We start from the raw sequence: 6,718 nt of genomic DNA on the forward strand, positions 1-6,718 counted from the left end.
TTACCTTTGTCGATTTTATTTAGCTGCTTCGGGATTGGATCACTACAAGAATTTAAAATAATGTGGAGTTCTCCATATATAATTTTTGTGACTTCACCTGAAATATTATCTACAAAAAGTGCTCAATAGAAACTTTTCTCAGGTAGCAACCTCATACTAAAATTATTTCTTTAATTGTTTGTATTAAACTTATTTAATTCTCTTCAAAAAAAGAAAAAAACTTATTTAATCATAACGGTTAAATGGCCAGTGATAGTTAATGAAGGAAACGAGCTCAGATTTGTATAAGTGTTAATCAACATCAAAGCATATTCTTAATGCATTGAGCTTAATGTAGTTAGCCTGCCATTTTTATTATTGCGTAAGAGAAATGTATTTGATTTCCATGTTCCTATGTAATTTGTATTATGCCTCTAATTATCATATTGCGTATATAATCCGCAATTAAAGTACTTTGTGATAAGAGAAGCTGTAAATTTAACATGGGGAATTTAATTTATTTATTTACTTAATTTTCAGTAGAGTTCTACATTAATAAGGTGACATATTAACTCATGTATTAATGTACAATTTCCTAGATAATAAAGATTCACTATGCATAATGAATGAAAGATACATATACTACAAACAATTGGTCTCCCTTGTGACGGGTCACCATTTGTGGCGGATATTTTGTGAGTTAAAATGGTAACAAAATGGGTTAGTGGAGAGAGGGGACCACATGAATAGTGTTGCAGAGAGAGAAAAAGTGGGCACTTTGTGAGGTAAAATGGTATCCGTCACTCCAGAGTGACGGATATGTGCCGTCACAAATGAGATTTTGTGTACTACAAAACCCTTGCATTCTTGACGCTTTGACATTGACGCTTTTGCGAAGTGTCGGTCCCATCATGATAAAGTAAAATGATAAGCGCAATTCTAAAAAAATTGAACTGCTAAAGGACCGCTTTCTTTTCTTTATTTTCTAAATCTAGAATATTCTTGTCTTCATCTTCAATAGATGAAACATCTTCCCTCGCCATATTCTTACCCTCTAAAATTTCCATCTGCCTTAGTATATTAGGATTTTAACATTCAACTCATCATCAATTCGCAAATCGGAGCCCTTAATCCTCTATTATGTAAGTTGTCCTCTTTTTCCTTAAATAAATTAATTTATAACAATTTTAATTTAGAAAATTAATAAGGGTATGACGCCATGGATTTATTCTTGTTTAGATGGTGGGATTAATTTAAAAAATGAATTTCAAATTCCAAATAAGAAGAAAAACAACAATCATCTATGAAATTGTTAATTCCGGAATTGTTAATTCTGGGCCATGCATTTTTAATTTCAATTATGATGCCTGTATTTCTCTGTAAGTTGGTGTACCAATTGATTTAGGCTTCGACTTGTCTTTTTTGTATAATATTCAACATTCATATATGAAATTGTTTGTCCTTTTACTCTCTTTTTTTATCTTTATGCAATAATTAATCTGTTATTTCGTTTTATAATAGGGGTTTTATAAGAGGTTAAATGTACTCAACACAAAGATGATGTCGAACTGAAATGGGTACTAATTTGGTCGTATAGGATTATATGCCCTTCTTATTTTAATTTGAATTTTGTTGCTTGGAACGTTGATAGGTGGCTCGTTTATCCGTCTTCTCAGCTCGCCTAACGTACAACATTGCTTAACTCAGACTTTACAAGGTTTCTTTGTCACTCTCTTTCTCTCTAATATTTTGTTCAGTTATTTTAATTTAATGTTTGGGTGTTCAACTATTAGAATTGAAACTAAAATGATCTGATTTATTTTGTTGCTATGGTCTATTGAACAATATGGGTAAGTGGGTGAGTATTTTTCCCATGTATTTGTTGTTGTAACTTCTATTTGCCATCAACCACAACTCCTATTTTGATGATGTTTTGTTGATTTGTCTCTCTATTTATCTTAATCAATGTATTAAGCTGCCTTAGTTTCTCCCCTATTATGTTTTAAGTTGAATTTGGATGTGTATGTGTTAGTTCCTTGCACTAATCTTAAGTATATTTCACATTTGTTGCTGGCCTTGCATTCATTTTTATAGGTTGATATACGTTGCACTAATGCTAAACCAAGATTTGAACATGCTGTTGGTGAGCCTTAAATATATTTCACATTCGTCGCCAACCCTTTTCTACTACAACTTCATGCTTAAAAAAAGGCAAAAACAAGTGTACAAAAGTAGTTATGGCGTTATGGCTTCGAAGGCTTACTTATGTTGTATTACAAGTCATTTAACCTTTACCTTTGACAACCTATTTTAACTGATACACATTCACATAAGCTCTAGGAATTTTTATTTTGTACTCCTTCCGTTCCATTCATTTGTTTACCTTTAATTACAATATCCCTCACAATTAATATAGAAGGTAAACAAAATATTGGAATGGAGGGAGTACAAAATAATGTTTTGTATGGACATGGTTACATATTCCATTTGGCAAATGGATGTAATTACTAATTATTGTGTTCAGTCAGAGCCTCAAGAGTCAAGTGATATATTTGTTAATGGGTTGCAGCTCTTTGTTGTTATCACATTGTTTTTCAGTTTTGTTTTCATACTAAAGAGTGTTGCCTTTTGCATTGGCCAAGTTAAGGTCATTTTATGCTAAAAAATTTCTAACCCGTTCTCTTTTGCCCTCCAGAATATTTATTCTAAAGCAGTGGTGGCTATCAAAATATGTCTACTAAGCTTCCAGTTTCAGGTAACTCACTCTTTCTATCCTTTCTTTAATATTTGATGATCAGGTCATGTTTTTTTGTCTTATTCTAATAGTTTCCTTTGCTAGTAATTCCTTGCCTTGATCATGAGTACAATTTAAAACACTTGCGGGTGAGCATTTAAGTAGTTTCATTTGGTATATAAGGAGTATTTTGAATAGTAAGCCTTGAACAATTTTTTTTACTTTGCTTCTAAATCAAATGAGTTTTTGGGTTACTTCTTCTCCGGTCAGTTTTCGTTGTAAGCAAATTGGTTCTTTTTTGTTGCAGATGGGAACTGTAATACGGATGGACTTTCTACAAGAATTGACTAACTCTATCATACAAAAAGGCTCCTTCAAAATTCATTTTTGAAGATCTATTGAAATATGAAGTTATTTACCCAGATAACTTTTTGTTGTAGGTTTGCATGTTTCTTATATGGTTCTGAGGAAACAAGTTCTTATGCAGGTGGGTTGAAATATAGTTTGATGCTTTCGGTCAACAAAGACAAGCCAAATGCATTTTTCGCCTCAAGGTAGCTAACATCGATGGTTTGTGTGTGCAAGTGGGTTGATATTGCTTTTGTTGTTTACTGCCTGCTGTTTTTGTTTGTTGTCTGCTGCTTCCTATTGCTGTCGATAGTTACTGTTGTTGTCTACTGCTGATGTTGTTGCTGCTGCTGCTGTTGGTGCTGCTCTGTTGATGTTGTTACTGCCTACTGTTGTTGTTGTAATGTGCTGCTGGTGCTGTGCTGGCAGCGGTGTTGGCTGCTTCAAGATCAGTTTCAATAGTGACTGATGCTGCAAATGCAACCGAAGTTTCCAGGTACTGACTTTTATCTAAGATTTGCGAATAATGTAATACCTCCCCTTCCACATTGTTTTTTCACTTTAAATAATCTAATACTTAAACAATGTAAGTTTTATAAGTGGGGGTATTAGAAAAGTATAAGTGGTTCACATGGGGTTAAGTCGGGAATTTGATGGACGGAAAGAAATCAGAAGTTGAATAAAGCTACTTTGTCAAATGGATTATATTACAGCAAGTCCAGAGGAGAGTTAATGTAGATGGGTAAATGGTATGATTTAAATCCATTTTCAAACTAACTCCATAACGGTCTCATAAGAGACCCTCTATTTGAAAGGCACTGCATGATTTTAGGATATTTTTTAGTTACTTATAATTTAAATAATTTGTTGTGTGTCAAACTTTAAAAATTCATCACTCCAATTACTTGTTGTTTGATCTAACTATCACGTGCTTATTGTTCAACAAAACTTTCATCTGATTTCGCCTGACTGAAATTTATACAACATACTCATTATACTCTCAATGATAGTTTGATGGTTGTGTGTTAGTTATAATTTGGAACACTTATCATTCCTTGCCTTTGGTCTGTAGAAGCAGTGTCATTTTTTAGTACTATTTAAGTACTGACTTGCTCTTATATTGTGATTTTTAAGAAATATAGGTCACCAAACTAAAAATTATGAGAGAGATCTTAATATCAAACCAATGTTAGGAAGTCTTATTTTTATATGATATGATATAGTATTGTGAATGTTCAAGATATATTTAGACAGCTAGTTAACATCCACAATATAAGTTTGAATGTTTCCCAGGTTGAGTTGGTTGAGTTGACGCCTGGATTAACTATGCACCTTTCTTGAGCCGTAGAGGGTTATCCAACTGGTATGTGTAGCTTGGTATGTGTAGCTATCTGACACTCTCGTGCATTATGAGTTTTGAAACATGACATTACTTAGATGTAAAAACTTTCTTAACCATGGAAAATATACAGGTATTCTCACTATTTTACTTCCCCTTTATCTTTTAACAAGAGAAATGAGCTTTCTAATAAATTTCCTTAGTGTTTTCATGAGATATTGAAGCAAGTGAAATTTTTTTGTTTTGTTGTGAGTATATCTTGTATGTATTGGATTTTAAGACTCGCCTGTTTCTGATTTTAACTATCGCTCTCACATTGGTGTTCAATATTACTAGATTTATGGTATTATATTTTATAATTTATATTCTGTTGGAGTTTGTGGCCATATATCGTTTACAAATGCTGGCGTTCAGTTCACTCATATAAATGATACTTCTACATTGTTTGTCCTTTATATAGGTCTTAGATTCGCCAGATCTGGTCACGACGCAATCCACATGATTGAAGCATCTTTCATCTTCAAACTATGAAGCATCTGATTATATACATCATATAGGATTTCTTAGGATAACACGTTTTGCAGTATAGGAGATACATTTTTGTAATATTTTGCTTTACTAGCTCAGGTTAAGTAGAGCTAATATGTCAAGGAACATGCATATAGAAAGCACATTATATTTGTATGATATTTTGTAATATTAGGAGCTTACTGTACTCCGAATTATTGAGAAATTAGGCGCCATAAACTTCAGGGGTTTGTGGTAGTGTACGTACTACTTCATTATATATTGCATTATATGTTTTTTCATGATTTAGTAATAGCTAGTAGTACTACTACTTATAGGTCTATTTAATTAATCTCTACGATTTTATCAAGAAATCAAATTCTCAAAAATCTAATAGCCGAAATAAAACCGTGATGATAAGAAATGTCAATATATAAATAGTTGACGCCTAATTCTGTCTTATCGAGTGACACATAAAAGCATCAATACTCGCTTATGATGCTTAAAAGCGTCAAATTTATTGACAAATAAAAGCGTCAATAGTTAATGAAGACGCTTAAAGTCAAATTTTTTGACAAATAAAAGCGTCAAGTCAATGAAGACGCTAAAAAGCGTCAAACTTGCTGACCCAAAAAAGCGTCGATGGTCATTGAAGACGCTTAAAAGCATCATATTTGCTGACAAAAAAAAGCGTCAAAAAATAATGATGGGCTAAAAATTGACGCTTTCTTAAAGCGTCGATAAACAAAAAATTGACGCTTTAAAGCGTCGAAAAACGCTTGAAAAAGCGTCATTAATACAAGGTATGTGTAGTATCCATATATTATACTCAAGTGAAACATACGGAGTATTATGCATTAGGGTTATTTAATGGGAATACTACAACCTATGGGTGCCCTTCTCAAAATACTACAACCTATAATTTAACTAAGAATACTACCAAGTATGACACTCCCTTTCCTAGAACGGAATTGGTCATTTTTTTACATGAAGAAACAGGTTAAGGAGGAGGGGGCCACGTTTTTCTTTATAAAAACACCATCTCCTTCCCCTGACATTCTCTACAGCTCTTTCTCCTTTCCTCCATTAAAATTCCTCCAGTAAATCTCCTCCATTTAATTTGTCCCTCATTTAATCTTTCTTCCTTTTCTTAATATCTCCTTCAAATTTCTTCCATTAATGAACACATCACCTTCTTCTTCTTCTTCCATTGCGTCTGGTTCATATCCATCAACAATAAATTTGAATAACAAAATCAACAGTATTTTGAATAACCTTAATTACAGCTTCACAAATCAAGCATCACACCCAAAAGAAAACAACCATAAATCAACAATCCAACAAAAATCCAGAACATCAGTTCACAAAGCAAGAAAACCCATCTCATCGAATACCAAACAAAATCAACCATTTAAAAAAACCTAATCAAGAACCCTAATTACAGCTTCACAAATCAAGCATCACACCCAAAAGAGTCGTTAATTTTTGGATACGCGTATCCGGCTCAGGTGAGTGGATACGGGTACGGGGCGCCGCAGCAAGGTGAGACTGGCGTATGGAGGGAGGAGTAGTTTAGGGATGGGGTTGGGAACAGGTTTGTTGGGTGGGGCGTTAGCGGGTCTTCTGGTTGGTGATCTGGTCTCGGATATGGGTCATGACGGTGGTGATTATTTTGATGGTTATGGCGGGTTTGATGACGGTGGATTTTGATTTTGCTAGTTTGGTTTCCTGGAAAATAGAGAGGATGAAGAGTAGGTTTGTTTAAAGAGAGGATGAGTAATAAGCTAAGGTAAAGGAGGTGGAAGAAAGAA

General features: G+C 33.6%; 1 long non-coding RNA gene across 4 annotated transcripts; it reads left to right on the forward strand.

The window, feature by feature from the left end:
• Positions 1 to 862: 862 nt before the first annotated feature.
• Positions 863 to 5,208, forward strand: LOC141611973 (uncharacterized). Of its 4 annotated transcripts, none has more exons than XR_012528934.1 (7): positions 863 to 1,121; positions 1,631 to 1,696; positions 2,675 to 2,734; positions 3,021 to 3,267; positions 3,375 to 3,557; positions 4,355 to 4,438; positions 4,861 to 5,208. It is a non-coding gene; the product is annotated as an uncharacterized LOC141611973 (long non-coding RNA). The 4 variants fall into 4 exon arrangements; XR_012528931.1 differs by having other exon boundaries at positions 915 to 1,121; positions 4,339 to 4,424; XR_012528932.1 differs by having other exon boundaries at positions 915 to 1,121; positions 4,355 to 4,424.
• The last annotated feature ends 1,510 nt before the right edge of the window (positions 5,209 to 6,718 follow it).

The sequence above is a fragment of the Silene latifolia genome, chromosome 11, assembly GCF_048544455.1.
Source record: "Silene latifolia isolate original U9 population chromosome 11, ASM4854445v1, whole genome shotgun sequence".
In the NCBI taxonomy this organism is placed as follows: Eukaryota; Viridiplantae; Streptophyta; class Magnoliopsida; order Caryophyllales; family Caryophyllaceae; genus Silene; species Silene latifolia.